Genomic DNA, 17,371 nt, shown 5'->3' with positions numbered 1-17,371 from the left:
CCCACTTGAAAATGAAGTCTCTACCCTGCAAGGCTCTCAGGATCTACCTGTACATTTCCTACCAGACCAATAACTAAAGCCAAGTCACAAAATAACCCCACTGAGGAAATGCTGGACCTGCCAATGGAAGAGAGGTACTATGCAACCGGAAAGAGCTAAAGGACCTAGCTAATATATATACACTTGCAGAAGCTGGGAGTATATGTATGGGATCAAGTCCCCAGGGTGCTGAATTGGGGAGGGAAGAGGACAGCATAACACCAGACAAAGCAGAGTTTACTGACATGAGCATATTCCTGTTCTACAGTATTTACATCCTGGCAAGGACTCCAGGAGACAGTGCCAACAGGTTGCTAGGATGGTTCTAGGAAGCTTGGAGAAAGCAGTGGTCCACCTTAGGTGAAACAGAAAGGCTGGAGCTGTCATGGCAGACGATAGAAGAAGGGAGCAAAAGACGCAGGGAAGTGGGCAGTCTAGAGGGATATACTGTGTACACCCCACCGACTGACTACGTTCCGCCACTTAGCACAAGCCAACAAGGAATGCACTAGGGGAAGGGACATCAGCCTCACTGCTACACTCCTCTCTGCAGGCCTGGACTGATGATAGAAGCTACTGTTACAGAGCTAGGCTTCCTGATAACAACAGGCCTGATAGGATCTTGAAGAAATAGAGACCAAGTGGCAGCGCTTAACCAACAGAATTAAGTGGCATTGTTAAGAGTGGTAACCAAGGGGACATGACCCACAGAGAGCTATGGAGATAGTTAATAGAACACTGTGTACCTAAAGGAAACTGAGATGGCAGCCAACCAAGGTTCATTGTGTACACTTTTTTTTTTTTTGGAAGTATAGTTGATTTACAATATTGTGTTAGTTTCAGGTATACAGCAAAGGTGATACAGTTACATATATCTTTTTTCAAATTACTTTCCGTTATAGGTTATTACAAGATATTGAATATTGTTCCCTGTGTTATTCAGTAAATGCCTGTTGTTTATTTTATACATAATGGTGTATATCTGTTAATCCCATACTCCTAATTTATCCTTCCCCCAGCCCTTTCCCCTTTGGTAACCATAAGTTTGTTTTCTTTTTTCTTTTGTGTGTGTGTGATTGCGTTGGGTCTTCATTGCTGCGCGTGGGCTTTCTCTAGTTGAGGCGAGCGGGGGCTACTCTTCGTTGCAGTGCGCGGGCTTCTCACTGTGGTGGCTTCTCTTGTTGCAGAGCACGGGCTCTAGGTGTGCAGCCTTAGTAGTTGTGGCACACAGGCCTAGTTGCTCCACGGCATGTAGGATCTTCCTGGACCAGGGATTGAACCTGTGTCCCCTGCATTGGCAGGCAGATTCTTAGCCACTGCGCCATCAGGGAAGTCCCTAAATTTGTTTTCTATGTCTGTGAGTCTGTTTCTGTTTTGTAAATAGATTCATTTGTATTATTTTTTAGATTCCACGTATAACTGGTTATATTTGTCTTTGTCTGACTTACTTCACTTAGTATGATATTCTCTAGGTCCATCCATGTTGCTGCAAATGGCAATATTTCATTCTTTTTTATGGCTTAGTTGTATTCCGTGTGTGTGTGTGTGTGTGTGTGTGTGTGTGTGTGTTTATATATACCACATCTTCTTTATCCATTCATCTGTCAATGGACATTTAGGTTGCTTCCATATCTTGGCTATTGTAAATAGTGCTGCTATGAACACTCAAATTAGAGTTTTCAACTTTTCCAGATATATGCCCAGGAGTGGGATTGCTGGATCACATGGTAGCTCTATTTTTAGCTTTTTAAGGAACGTACATACTGTTTTGCCTAGTGGCTGCCCCAATTTTGTGTACACCTTTTAAAACTCAAGGATGAATGAGGAGGAGGCTGAGGGAAGCTGCCGCAATAAAAAGTCACAATCCTCTGCCTGGTTTCTGGACCTCAGCCAATGTTCAGACCCAGAACTTAATGACTAAAGAAGACTGGATTTCCAGTAAGTGCATATAGTAATGAGTCCTCTGGTCCTCCCTGAATGTATAATTAGAATAGACACACTTGGTAGTTAGCAGAAGCCCCACATTAGTTCCTTGGCCTGTGGGATGAGTAGTTATAGTGGGGAAAGCCAAGTGGAAGCTTCTGAAACTGCCCCAACACCAACCTAGCCAAGATTCTCAATTTAAAAAAAAAAAAAACCAACCAAACTCTGCATCCCCTGGGGGAATGGCAGAGATTAGAGTGCACTTAGAGAGTAGCCACAATGGTAGAGATGGAGACTATGCATGGGTCCAACAGCATGGGCTCTTGCTCACCAAGGCTGATTGAGCTACTGATGCCTCCAAGTGCCCAACCTGCCAGCAACAGAGAGCAAAACTGAGTCCCCACTATGGCACCATCCCTCAAAGGAAACCAACCAGCCAGCTGATGGCAAATTGACTTCCTGCATCCTAGAAGGAACAGTAATTTATCTTGACTAGAATAGATACACATTTTGGGTATGGGTTTGCTTTTCCTGCCCTCAGGTTGGTTGGTTGGTTTCTTTGTTTTTAGCCAGCACCACTGTCTAAGGGTCTACAGAATATTTGATCCACTCACACAGGATCCTACACAACATAGCAGTGGACCAAAGAAACCTTCCTACAATAAAAGAGGTGTGTAAAGCAGTGGATACATGACCATATATCTATTGGTCCTATCACATACCCCACTGGCCAGAAACTGCCAGTCCAACAGAGTAATGGAATGGCCATTTGAAGGCACAACTGAGGTCCAGATTAGAGATGATGCACTGAGAGGATGGGGCACCATCCTCCAGGACAAATAATGCACCCTAATCAAAGACCATCATGTCCTGCCATGTCCTCAATAGGTAGGATTCGTGGCTCTGAGAGCTGAGGGGTAGAAGGAGTGGCCCTGCTTCACATCAACTCCAGTGATCCATTTGGGGAGTTTGTGTTTCCCATCCCCACAACCCTGGGCTCTGCAGGACTAGAGATCCTTGTTCCCAAAGGGAGAACACTTCCACCAGGGGACACAGCAATAGTCCCATTAAACTGCAAGCTATGACTGCCTCCCAGTCACTTTGGGCTGTTCGTACTAAGACACTAGCAGGCAAGGAAAGATGTCACCATCTTCAGGGATAATTGACCCTGATCATCAGGAAGAGGTAGAGCTGCTATTACACGACAGGGGGCAGAGAAGAGTATGTCTGGCAATCTACAGGGACATCTCTTGGTATTCCCTTGTTCAGTTATGATGGTAAATAGACACCCACAGCAGCCACATCTGAAAAGGATGTGGTGACTAGGGGCTCAGGCCCTCTCAGGGATGTGTGTTTGGGTCATCCTACCATGAAAGCCACTGACAGTAGCATAGATGCTACCTTAGGGTCAGGGGGCTCCAGAAAGGCAAGGGAAGGGAGATGATCAGTGTGGTCTTAAGACCAGTGACAGTGGTGAGGGCTATAATTCATCCTACTAACTATACTCTTGTAAATTGCCCCCAGAAAAGAGACCAACCAGAATCTGTAGGAACTATTCCCAGAACTCATATGAAGAAAGTGGATTTGAATAGTGCAAGGGTTTGACAATAGTGGACGCCATGGTATCCACTTCAGGACTGAAGCCCTCATCCCTCACCCCTACCCCTGCTGCTGGGAGGGTTAGTAGCTGATGGCTGTGTGAGACCCTATAGAGAAATTACCATCAGTTGAAGAGAACTACCTTGCCCAAGGTCAAACCCCCTCCCTATGAGAACCCACTTCCAGTTTAGGGGACCCCCACTTCTAAAGGCCTGGCCCTTGAGACCTTTGCCTCCAGGTGGGATTACACTGATGGGCCTTCTCAACTCCAAAGCTCCTCATGGGACTGGCCAAACCCTTTGCTGCAACTATGTCTTAGTTTCACTTCTTCTGGCCAATCCTGCTTTCTTGCTCCCCGACAGGTATTAATCCTGAAGGCACTTCACAATGAACTTCCTGTCTACAAATCTCCATCTCAAAGTCAGTTTCTACCTGAGACATCAGAGTTCAAATGACAGCACTACCTCTTACTCTCTTACTACGTGACCTTGGCAAGTTAATTCAGCACTCTAAGCGTCACTTTCCACATCTATAAATGGGATGATAATAAAAGTACCTGCTTTGTAGACTGTAATGAGAGTTAAATAAAATAATACTTATAAAGGGCTTGGCACAGTGCCTGTCATCCAGTAGGTATTTCCCAGTTGAGGAGAGGAGCCCCCAAAAAGCTGGAATAAAAAAGATCCAGTTTGACTCCTGAAAGAAAGAAGAGAATAGTAGTGGAAAGAGAGGGGGGAGATGAGAGGGGAGTTTATATGTGTACCTGTGTGTTAGCGGAGGTTCAGGGAGCATTTCGGTGGAGAGAAATACAGCACACACCACCAGCTGCCTAACCACCATTCTTTCATTTCTCTCCCTTTTTTTTTTTTTTTTTTTTTTTTTTTTGCGGTACGCGGGCCTCTCACTGTTGTGGCCTCTCCCGTTGCGGAGCACAGGCTCCGGACGCGCAGGCTCAGCAGCCATGGCTGACGGGCCCAGCTGCTCCGCGGCGTGTGGGATCCTCCCAGACTGGGGCATGAACCCGTGTCCCCTGCATCGGCAGGAGGACTCTCAACCACTGCGCCACCAGGGAAGCCCCTCTCCCCCATTTTTGTTCTTAAAAAAACAAACAAAAATCCTTACCTTTCCAGACTCTCTTTCTGCTAAGGATGGCCAATTGACCCAATACTCCCAATGAGATATAAGCAGAACTCCAAGGGGTAGAGTTTCTAAAAAACTATTATTTTCCTGAATTTAAAGAAAAAAGAAAAACAAGAAGACAGACTCAGCTGGCATGCATGAAGCTTTTATCATTTGCTTTTCATTCCTCTCCTTCTTCCTGCTGAGAACACAGATTCAAAGCCTTGAGGTGAAGCAACCATTTTGCAAAAGATGAAAACTAAAGGGAACTGTGGTCCCGGACATTTCCTCAAGCAGTGATACCAGCCCTGAACTGCCTACCCCTGGAATTCTGGTTACATACGGAAAATAAAACCTCCATTTAGTTACACAGGTGTGTACAGGTGTCATTACATGCAGCTGAATGCAACCCCAACTGACACCAGTGGGTATTAAGAAATGGAAAGAGGGGCTTCCCTGGTGGCGCAGTGGTTAAGAATCCACCTGCCAGTGCAGGGGACACGGGTTTGAGCCCTGGTCCGGGAAGATCCCACATGCTGTGGAGCAACTAAGTCCGTGCGCCACGACTACTGAGCCCCCGCACCTAGAGCCCATGCTCCGCAACAAGAGAAGCCACCGCAATGAGAAGCCCGTGTGCTGAAACGAAGAGCAGCCCCGGCTCGCAGCAACTAGGGAAAGCCCACGCGCAGCAACGAAGACCCAACGCAGCCAAGTATTAATTAATTAATTAATTTACCAAAAAAAAAAAAGGAAAGAAATGGAAAGGGCTTAGCAGCTGCTGATTGGAGACCAGGGGAATTGACCGAGAGTGACTTTCTCAAGTGTTACTTTGAGTTGTAAATTGAAGAAAGTACTTAGGAATTACCTTTCACTTTTGGTTTCTGGATTCTTTTTCTGAATACAATACCACTCCAAAACTGGGCCATGTGAAGCCTAGGACTTATTTGAGTTATTTATTGATCAATAAATATGACATCAGGAGTAGCAGTAGTATCATTAGAACTATTTAAACACTGTAATAGGAACAGCAGGGGCTGGGGGAGAGCCCACAAAGGGAAACGAGAGATAGAAATTGACTCTATTATGCCTTCACTTGCTGAAATAATTTTTCTTCTGTTTACCCTTTAAAAGCCACCTGAGCCAGACAGAGAAAGACAAATACTGTATGGTATCACTTACATGTGGAATCTAAAAAAAAAAGTCAAGCTCATAGAAAGAGAGAGTAAACTGATGGTTGCCAGGGGCTGGGGAGTGGGGGAAGAGGGGAGATGGTGGTCAAAGGGCACAAACTTTCAGTTATAAGATGAATATGTTCATGTACAGCATGGTGACTGTCATTAATAATACTGTATTGTGTATTTGAAATTACTAAGAGAGTAGATCTTAAGCATTCTCACCAAAAACAAAAACAAAAAAGTCAAAAAATGGTAAGTTGATGGATGAGTTAACTTGATTGTGGTAATCATTTCACAACGTTTAAGTATTGCAAATGATCACATTGTATACTTTAAATATATTGCAATTTTATTTGTCAATTATACCTCAGTAAAGCTGGAGGGGGAGGGGGAAGCCTATCTTATGCCCCCATGGCTGAATGTTCCCTGGCCACCCCAGTCCTTACTCCCTTGACCTTCAAAGCACTTGTAGTCATCTTGTCTTCATCTCAGGTTGTGCTAGACTTCTAGCTCCTAGCAATACCAAACCACAGGAGAACCATAATAAATTTGTTTTGAATGATGAATCAAAGGGGAGCAGATGGAAACAATTAATTACTGGCTAATTGTTATCAACCGTCTAGGTAACAAAAACTACTATGAATACTCATCCTATATGAGTGTTCTGGTCTAGTCATTAAAAGGTGAGTTACAGACAACCAAGAAAGAAGTGATTTTCCTTCAGTCTTTGGTGCTATAGTTAGTCTCCCAAACTTGCATTTCAGAGAATTCTGCTTCTATCATTCATTTCTTCATTCATTCATGAATGTCTATGGCAGCTAAGTGTTAATAGGACTTGTAATAGATGACTCAACCCTTGCCCTGAGGAAGTGTAGTTGTGAAAGATGACAGCTCTCTAAACAATTATCCTAACTTTCTAGTATCATGTAATAATAGAAGCTTCCTTTCAAGAAGTGATTACAAGGTGTCAGGTACTATGCACTTATATATACTAGGCACTTATATACAGTATCATTTTAAAAGTTTATACAAGCATATGAGGTGCTATTCCTAGCCCCATTTTACAGGTAAGGAAACAGAAGGTCAAAAAGATTTAGTACCATGTTCAGGGCACCCAGCTAGTGTGTGATGAGGCTGGTAGTTAAATCCAGCTCTGACCGCCATGCAGGGCCACTCTCTTAACCATCATACAGCATTGTCCACAGAAGGCTTCTTGGAATCCTCATCTCTCCGTACGTTCCATGACTAGAGGAGTTTGAGAAATGCTATGCACTATGGCCCCTGAAGGTCAATTCACAGGGTCATTTTGCTTTATAATGTAATAGTTTAGGCCCATGGTACTCAAACTTTTTTGAAGGCGTATTTCTATCACCAAAAAAATTTAAGCACTCATGCCCAGTAGAGGTTTATTTATTTACTTAAACATTCTACACATATTCTAAACTATTCTGTGTTTTATTTAATAATATATTACTTTTTGTTCTAAAATGTCTAATAGTAGCAATATTATTGATATTTAATATACTGTTATAATATATTGTAAAACATAAAATATTATGAATGTTGTTTATCATAATATTTTTACTGAGAGCATTGTGATGGGACTTTTTTCATTATTTTTCAGCATCTTGATTTATTGATCTTTTCAAAGTTCTGGCTCTAAAGGTCAGTTTATTTTGTTACTTCTTTAATGGCTACCCTAACTTACAAGTTTCCTCTAATGATATTAGTTTTCCAGCCCTAGTCACTAACTCTGCAAGGGTGCTGCTACTCTTGTAATGCAGTTAGTGTATTTCCATTTTCCCTGAGGTCAGTCAGTTGTTTTTCTAAACTAACAAATGGATTCAAAATCCCCTGAAACATGAACTTCTTACCTTAAATTAGAAATTTTGACTTCCAAATTTAAAAGTGTGCAGCTATGAGCATTTTTGTGAGTGCACACTGATGTTTTTTAGGAACAAACCACATAACTACAAATATTTAAAGATCTGTTTTCAAAAGGCCCTCTCCATAGCATGTTTCTTTAGGAAAGGAGTTAGTCTCTCTCTCCATCATTGTCAGATAACACCTTTATCTTGTGTGAGTGCATGTGTGTGTTGGGTGTGTGTGTGTGTGTGTCTGTTTTTTAATACTTAGAGTGCTACTGACAGCCTCTGGCCTTCACAGGAAAGCTCCTTATAGCCCCAATGTACAAAAGATTGTTGTTACCCAAGTACAAAGACGTACTTATGTCCCTAGCCTTGGATCTCAGAAAAGAGTACATTCTTTATCATCTGTGGAAGTCTAAGATAAGGGTTTATCTTCGCCTCTACCTATGTAATTCCAAATGCAGGAATAATTTCGTACTCATCCGGTTCTTGGTTGCACACATCAGAAGCAACCTGCAGTTTACCTGAACAGAAAGAGAGAGTACTGGAAAGATATTTGTGGGTCATAGAATGGGTGGGGAGGCTGAGTGACAGGCCCCAGGAAACAGGCAGGAACCAATGGAAGTGAGTCAGCAGGAAACCCAGCCAAAGACGTGACACAGGAATATTACTCACGGCCACAGGCACTGCTGTGAGTGCTCTCTAAGGGCTCCTGTGTCTTTGCATCACCATCCCTCCATAGCCATCTTTCTCTGCTGGAGCATCTCGTTGGCTGAGCCAGGAAGCAGGACAGGGACTATCTGACCTCTCTGAGCTTCCACTGCAGGCAGGGACCCTCCCTTCAAGGCCTTTAAAAATGGAATTCCAACTAAAAGGGAATGAGATTTAGGTGCTGCATAGGCAAAAAAAAAAAAAAAAAAAAAATCACAATTTGGAAATATCTGAAAAAAGGACTATTTTTTTATCTTTTTCCAGTTTTAATTGAGAGACCTGGTAGGTTTTTAAGGATGTATTTGAGACCCAGACTATTCAATTTGTCTTATGCTTAGTACTTTGGAGGGCAGTATAGGAGAGGGGGTTAAGTATGTAGCTTGAACTCAGACCAGATCTGGGTTTGAAGGCCAGGTCTGCTGTTTCTGAGCTGTGTGGCCATGGGCAAACCAGCCTCTCTGAGCCTATGTTCATCTGTAAAACAAGGTCACTATACTACCTGCCTCACAGCTTTGGACTTTGAGATTTAAGTGAGATAATGCTTGTGAAGATCTTACCACTTGGCACCTGGGAAACACTCGTAAGTATCAGCTATGATCATTGAGTGACCTGTCCTAAGGTATAAGAAATTCACATGGTCCCTCTGGGCCACATACCTTGGAGGCTCTGGCCTGACTTTAAGTCTAGGCAGGCAGAGCCACACAAGGGTAGAGGGGTATCCAGGTGTGCATTTACATATACGCGTATTTCCCCCTCATTCTTTTATTGTTTAAGGCCACGGACTTTGGTGCTAGAGTTTTGTGGGGTTTTTTTGCGGTACGCGGGCCTCTCACTGTTGTGGCCTCTTCCGTTGCGGAGCACAGGCTCCGGACGCGCAGGCTCAGCGGCCACGGCTCATGGGCCCAGCCACTCCGCGGCATGTGGGATCCTCCCGGACCGGGGCACGAACCCGTGTCCCCTGCATCGGCAGGCGGACTCTCAACCACTGCGCCACCAGGGAAGCCCGGTGCTAGAGATTTTGATTTGAATTCAGACCTGCCAGATAATTGCTGGTCGTCTCAAGTGAGCTACTTAACTTTCTGTAACCCTCCGTTTTTTCACTGAATAATGCTATCTCCCACATAGCAGTGCTGTGAGAAGTAATTGAGATAACTCACGTAGGGTGCTTAGCACAGTACCTCATAGATGAGGAGTCCTCATTGTTGGTTCTTATGGGCTGGGAGAGAAGCAACACCTCCCAAGAAGATTCAGTTCCTTCTGTAACACTCATCACATGTAAATTCCCCTGTTTGATGTGAAAGTCACCTGGCAGGGATTCTTTTAGCTTCTACAGAAAATATTTTTTAATAGTCCTTCCCCCCAACCCCCAGTTTTATTGAGATAAAAATTGACATACACACAACACAGTAACAAATACAGCTCTGTTCAGAATCTACTGTATTATAAACTTGACCTAACAGTAATATGTAAGCTGTAGTAAACATTCAATTAAAGGTAATTTTGTATGCCCCCTTAGGCTTTAAAAAAACTTTTAGGATGATTGAACAGGTCAGCTGTGTTTTAAAAGCTGCCCAAAGAAATTTTATAATTTGCCTTCTTTTTTTCCTCAGTACCTTCTATTTTTCTCATTACATTTAAAATTATATCATTTGGTTCAGAGCCACACTTGACACTCTGTTGACACTCAGAGTCCTTCATACTCCTCTGGGAAGCTATACAAGTAAAAAGAAGCCTCAGGAGATTCCTCAGAGAACTGCTTAGGCAGACAGATGGGCAGAAATCTGTATCCTAACTATGGCACATATATGTGTACGTGTGTATGCATGCATGCATGTGCGTGCATATATATGAGTATTGTGTGAATGCATGCGTATTTCTATGTGCATGTACAGGTACATGCATGTAAGCACATGGTTTGTGCATATATATGTGAGTATATCTGCATGTATGTGCGTGTGTGTGCTTATTCATGTGTGCATGTCCTGGGGGACAAAGACTGACTCGAGATACTGCTTCCTGAAAGGTGGTAGGGGTTTGGGGTAACACAAATTTTTAACCCCTGTTTAAGTCAATCCTTTCCAGTGAGTCCCTAGAGAGAGGAAGAATTGCAGAAACCTTTCAAAGAAATAAAAGAGCAACATAAAGATTGGGCACTATTAACTCTTACAAAGATGAATGAAAATGTAAATAAAATACTCAATTGAGCATTAAATCCATCAGGATGCTAAGAAGGAACAGGCCTGGCTCTATTAAATTATCCTGAAATCAGGGAGTGCTATTTCTTTTAACATTTAAGGTGTTTTTCTTTTTTTAAAGTTTTTTCTAGGTTGGGTGTCCCAGAACAAAAGCTTGAGGTGAGGAACTGTGTGCACATGATTTATTAAGGAAGGGCTCCCAGGAGAAATCAGTAAAGGAGTGGACAAAGGGGAAAGGGAAGAAACCAGCAAGGCTGCCATTCGGCCTGATGCTGCAGGGGACTCTGGAAGGCAAGTCACACCTGTGTCTCTTCCAAACCAAGGCAAGGCAGGCAAGGCGTTCCTACTCCCCACCAGTGGTCATCTGTTAAGGACCACCCCAGGAGGATGAAAACTTCTCAGCACTTCCAAAACCTTGCCCTTGAGGGAAGAGGGGCTCCTGAAGAGTCACAGGTTAGGCTGTTGTAAACAAAAGCACACCTGAAGCTGGGGAGAAATGACCAAAATGATAAAAAAAGATCTGGGAGGATTTCAGCAGAGACCCAGTCTCCTAACCTCTCTAATGGTCGTCTACTGAGACCCGGGCCTTGGGGGATATGCAGAGGGCGCTACCATGAAGAGGGAAACAACAGCCCAGAAGCACAAACCATGAAGGAATGTTGTAAGAGGCATTTGAAAGTCTTGGAGGACCATAAAGAATTAAGATGTACCTGCTAATTGCAAACTGCAAACTGTAATACTATGTATAAAACAGATAAACAACAAGGCCCTACTGCATAGCACACGGAACTATATTCAATATCTTGTAATAAACTATAATGGAAAAGAATCTGAAAAGGAATATGTATGTAAAACTGAATCACTTTGCTGTATACCAGACACTAACACAAGACTGTAAATCAACTATATTTCAGTGAAAAAAAAAAAGAATTAAGATGACTTCCAACTTCCGACCTTCTCTTTTTACTTTTTGTTAACGTTTTTCTTTTGGGAAGCATCAGCACGTGGTGGCTAACAGGCGCCCACCAACTGGAGCTACACAATCTTGGTTTTGAATATAAAATCTGTCATTTATTTGTTAAGAGACCCTTTGGCAAGTTTTCTAATCTCTCCGTGCCTCAGTTTCCTCATCTACAAAACAAGGATAATGATAGTACCTACTTCATAGGGTCATTATAAGGAATCAACGAATTACTCATTGTAAAGCACTTAAGAGTGGTGTTTGGTAATAAGGTAAGCACTCTATTAGTGATTGTTAAATAAAAGTGATTATCATGTCCCCTCCATTGTTACTAGCAAAAAAAAAAAAAAAAAAAAACTTTTGGAAATCTCAAAGGGGTTATCTGCTTTTTCCCCAGGAGCAGCAGAACGGGGGTTGGGTGGAGAGAGAGGAAAAAATTGTGTTCAAGTCAGTCATGGGTCTGGGAAAAGGGAAACTAGGTGAGGGCAGGAGCAGGAATGTAATTGTGGATCAGACAGTAGGTAGGCCCAGCACTGGGGTACAGAAGGAAAATGAATATGAACAGGGCTTCCCTGGTGGCGCAGTGGTTGAGAGTCCGCCTGCCGATGCGGGGGACACGGGTTCGTGCCCCGGTCCGGGAGGAACCCACATGCCGCGGAGTGGCTGGGCCCATGAGCCGTGGCCGCTGAGCCTGTGCGTCCGGAGCCTGTGCTCCACGACGGGAGAGGCCACAACAGTGAGAGGCCCGCGTTCCGCAAAAAAAAAAAAAAAAAAGAGTATGAACAAGGGACCTAGCCTGAGAACCCAGAGTGCTTTCAGAACATGAGGAACTCCACTGCAAGTGGCTGGTGAGCCCACACACAGGTGAACCCTCACACCAAAGACTGTACAGTGACATAGAAATCACCCATCATTTAGCCAAAAGCAGCATGCTTAGACCACGGCTGCCAAACAACTAGATGAATGGATAGAGTCTTTGAGAATTGGCTCATGGATGCTGGGTAACTGGAAGTGTGCAGGGCAGCTGCATGTGAAGTTGAGATAAGTGGGATTACCTGGATGGTTATATTGCTGGAGATCTCCAACCCCCAGGATACTGGCCTTCAGACTACGGCACCTCACTCTCTCCTCCCAGGGGCAAAAACAGCAATACAGGTGAAGGGTTTCGATTCACACTGCCTGGGTTATATCCTGACCAGAAGCAAACTGGGTGACCTAAGCCAAGTGCATAACCTCTCTGAGCCTCAGTGTTCTCATCTATAAAATGGAGTTAATTACCTCATGGTGGTGGTTTTGTTTTGTTTTCAATTTTGTTTCGTCGAAACAAAACAAAATCTATAGCACAGTGCCTGGTATATACTATGAGGTCTATAGCACAGTGCCTGGTAAATACTATGTGATCAAAACATGTTATCTGTTATTATTTGGCCAAAATTCCTGAAACAAGCCTCACTCTTGTTGAGCTTATTTAAATATCATTAGCTTTTTGGTTAGTTATGGTTTATAAAAGCAAAATATAAAAATGTTATATTTTCAGGCTGAGAAGAACATTTTCAGACTTTTTAAAAATCAGTGAAACCCTGTTTTCAAACCAATTTCTATTAGAAGCCTGATATGTAAAACCAATGAAAGCTGCTCTGGGGCTGGAGCCTAGACAGCTGGCCTCTTCCTCAGCCAGCCCCTCAGACACCTTGAGGAGCCCTGGGCTCCTGGAACAAGAACAGTCCCACTTTCCAACATTTCCCCTAATATTCCTCTTATTTTACAATCTGAAGTTTACCGGAGGAAGTGACTTGTTCACGATCTCCCCAGCTGGGTGGGGGAGTGGGAGGTACAAACTACCGGGTGTAAGATAGGCTACGAGGATGTGGTGTACAACAAAGCGAATATAGCCAATATCTTGTAATAACTGTAAATGGAGTATATTTTTAAATTGTGTTAAAAAATAAAAATTAAAACAAGATCTCCCCAGCTGGACATAACAGAGTAGGTGCCAGAATCCGTTCACCTTCCCCTTTGACAGTTTCCCACACTTCTATCACCTGAGCAATTTGCAGTTTTGCTGACTAAAGTAGCATTTGATTGGTTTATTTAACAACTACTTGGTTAATGTATGACTCTTGCAGTGATTCCTCCTTTTTAAATTATTTATTTATTTATTTACTTATTCATTTTTGGCTGTGTTGGGTCTTTGTTGCTGCGAGCTGGGGCTGCTCTTTGTTGCAGTGCACAGGCTTCTCATTGTGGTGGCTTCTCTTGTTGTGTAGCATGGGCTCTAGGTGCCCGGGCTCAGTAGCTGTGGCTCGCGGGCTCTAGAGCGCAGGCTCAGTAGTCGTGGCGCATGGGCTTAGTTGCTCTGCGGCATGTGGGATCTTCCTGGACCAGGGCTCAAACCCGTGTCCCCTGCATTGGCAGGCTGATTCTTAACCACTGCACCACCAGGGAAGTCCCTCCTTTTTTTAAACTCTTAGCCGTGTTATAAGCAATCATATCCATGGATCTCATATTTGATGTTATATATTTTTCTCAATATACATTTAAACTAAAAAATGTGAAAATTAAAAAATACTTGTTCATAAACCACTTAAAGTCATGTATGTACACACCCCCAACCCCTCCAGTGATTTCCACAGTACATTTTGGAAAATACTGCTCTGTGTGCAAAACAGAAAATACCTTAGCTTTAAGGAAGCCAGTTCGGAGGAACCGTGACTTTACCAGAGACCAGGAGGTCCAGGGATTTGCTGGGCCCTGTTCCCTGTGGGCCTCTATTCAACAGAATGACACAAGTTTAGAATGAGATTAAAGGATGATTTCAGTGGAGTTGGTTTGAGTCTTGGTTTTTTGTTTTGTTCTGTTTTAACTTAGAAACAAGAGGTGGGAAGGCACTGAACCGCAAGCTCTTTAGAAACTGTCTCCTGTTCCGTGATTAAATGGGTTCTAAGCACTATGCAATGTTTGGGTTTATAACTTTTAAGAACTTTTCTGTATATCTTTACTGTGTACACTTTACATTAAGAAAGCTGCAGTTAGTCCAGCCTTTGTAATCACAATAAGATGCTTCAGGGCTTCACATGGTGAGGAAATAATTCACACCTTGGAATGTTAATTGCATTTGCTCCTCAGCCTAGAGGCTCAAAATACAGCAGGATTTTGTGCAACAGTATACGCCCTGTCTTGTCTGGCTGGCTCTGGCTTTCAAAATGAAGACAGAAGAAAATCATTTAAGTTTTGTCTAGAGTTAAGGTTAGTCTTTTTAAGGGTTCCCCCCACTTTAAATAAAGCAACCTCTATAGGTGGTACAGGATATAGAATTGTCATGCTTTTTCCATCCTCTTCAAAGGTCAATTTGTTTAGCTGACTTTTTCCATTTGGTGAATCTCTTATCATTGGCTGGTCACCTTAGATCTGACACAAAGGTGATATAATCCAGGACTGGTCAGATGTACCCCTTCTTTGGATTTCACATTCAGAAGATCTAATATTTTTTTCCAGTTACACAAGTATCAGAGTCCCAGTGTTTGCAAAAGTCTTCTAGAAACTTGGGAAACACAGATTAGCTAGTCAAGCTGGCCCTCACAGATGGACTAAAAAAATGGTAAAAAATAAAGCATCGGGGCTTCCCTGGTGGCGCAGTGGTTGAGAGTCCACCTGCCAATGCAGGAGACACGGGTTCGTGCCCCGGTCTGGGAGGATCCCACATGCCGTGGAGCGGCTGGGCCCGTGAGCCATGGCCGTTGAGCCTGCGTGTCCGGAGCCTGTGCTCCGCAACGGGAGAGGCCACAACAGTGAGAGGCCCGTGTATCGCAAAAAAAAATAATAATAAAATAAATAAATAAATAAAATAAAGCATCATCACTACACTAGCTGAAAGCACAGACTTTCGTTTTAGGCAGACCTAAGTTTGAATCTTGACTCTCCTGACTGCGAGACTTGGGGCAAGTTCATTAACTCTCTGTGCTTCAATGTCTTCACTTCTAATGCGAGGGTACAAATAGTACCAACCTCATAGCTTTTCTCTGAGGATTAAATGAGAAAATGTACATAAAATATTTAGCACAGTGCTGGACACACAGAAAGCACTCCAAAAAATGCTAGCTATTATTTTTTATTGTGACCCTCATGATTACCACCATTCTGTCACACAAGTTACCTGAAGTAGATACGGTCATTGTGACAGATTCTGTGGATTGGCTTGTACAACATCCACTCTGACCCTTTCTAAAACTCCCAGCACCTGAACTCTTTTGTAACTAGGGTTCTGCATATGACCCAGGTTCTGCTAAGCAGATGCACGTGTGCCCCCGGAAGGTGAACGTGAATCAAACGGAGTGGCGGTTGCACACGGGTGGATCCACCTTTTTGCAAGCATGATGGTGGAGAAGCTTTGGTAAAAGTTCCAGTGTCCAGGACTTCCCTGGTGGTCCAGTGGTTATGATTCCGCGCTTCCACTGCAGGGGCTTGGGCTGGATCCCTGGTTCAGGGAACTAAGATACTGCATGCCGCGCGGCCAAAAAAAAAAAAAAAGTTCCAGTGTCCAGCCCCTAGTATGATAGGTATTGAGTGGTGAGCAGCCACAATGCAGTTTCCATGAGAACAGTCCTGTTTATGGTTGGGCATTTCTCCTGGGACTGTTCTGGCTCTGTGGTATCCTAGCCTGCTTCCCTGGCACTGCTGGAAATCCTCTAATCTACCTAGTACTCCGTTCCAATCCTGTTCTGTTAAAACAAGCTAGAGTGGATTCTGTTGCCTGCAACTAAGGACACAGTAGTTATCAAACGATCAGTACAGTAATTATCAGAATCATCCTAATTACCACTGTTAAAAAGTTTTCTTTATTAAGTATATTGTCTCCTAAAGGGATCCAGAACGGCATGTATAAAAAGCCTTGTCCTTGCCTTCAAAATGCATTCATCCTAAAAGATACCACATGTATGGAAACTTGTTTTGTTGTTGTTGTTTTTAAGGCTTAATTTTCTTCAGCAGCAGAAAGCCTTTTGTGAACAACTAGCAGAAGGAACTGATTAAACTTGAAGCTTTCCAGAAGAGAATTCTCATTTGGGTCTTTATGGAGGATGATAGGTGAACCTAACTGGCTGAGCGTTCTCTATAAATTATAATGGGAGAGCAAAAAGGAGTCCTGGAAAGCTAGTTAATGTGCATTCGTACTTGGCTCAGTGTGTTGTATATGGTCATTAACGTCCTCCCCTCTAGGATGGCACCCAATTACAATGATGAGAATGCCTTGAAAGACATTAACAAGGGCACTGAGATCTATCTCCAGACAGATTCTGAATTAATGAAAAATGACAGTGTGATGGGTATAGTCCTGGGTGAAGTGTGGTTTCAGTTTTACTGGGCTTCTCATCTGTTTTTGATCTTGTTGTCTTAAAAGCGTAATGTAAAATTCTTTCCCCCTACAAATACTGCTCTTAAGGGCATCTTCTCTGAGTGACTGTATCCATGCTGACAATTCTCTTGTCATTTAATACCTAATTTCCCATTTTTTCCTTTTATATCCTCCTGGCAAAACGAAATGACCTCTTCAGAGTAGATCAGGGAACGCCCCACAATACTGAACTAATAGGCAGAACTGTCAAGTGCTTAAGTTACTTGTTTTATGTCTTTCTCAAAAAAAGCACAAAAATGCTGGATCCCTGGCTTAGTCAGTCAGGTGGTGTTATTTGTTTCCTGTTGCTGCTGTAATAAATTGTCACAAACCTGGTGACTTAAAACAACACAGATTTATTGATATTATCTTATAGTTCTGGACATCAGAAG

Source organism: Mesoplodon densirostris, chromosome 18 (genome assembly GCF_025265405.1).
Source record: "Mesoplodon densirostris isolate mMesDen1 chromosome 18, mMesDen1 primary haplotype, whole genome shotgun sequence".
In the NCBI taxonomy this organism is placed as follows: Eukaryota; Metazoa; Chordata; class Mammalia; order Artiodactyla; family Ziphiidae; genus Mesoplodon; species Mesoplodon densirostris.
Note: the sequence above shows the minus strand (reverse complement) of the source record.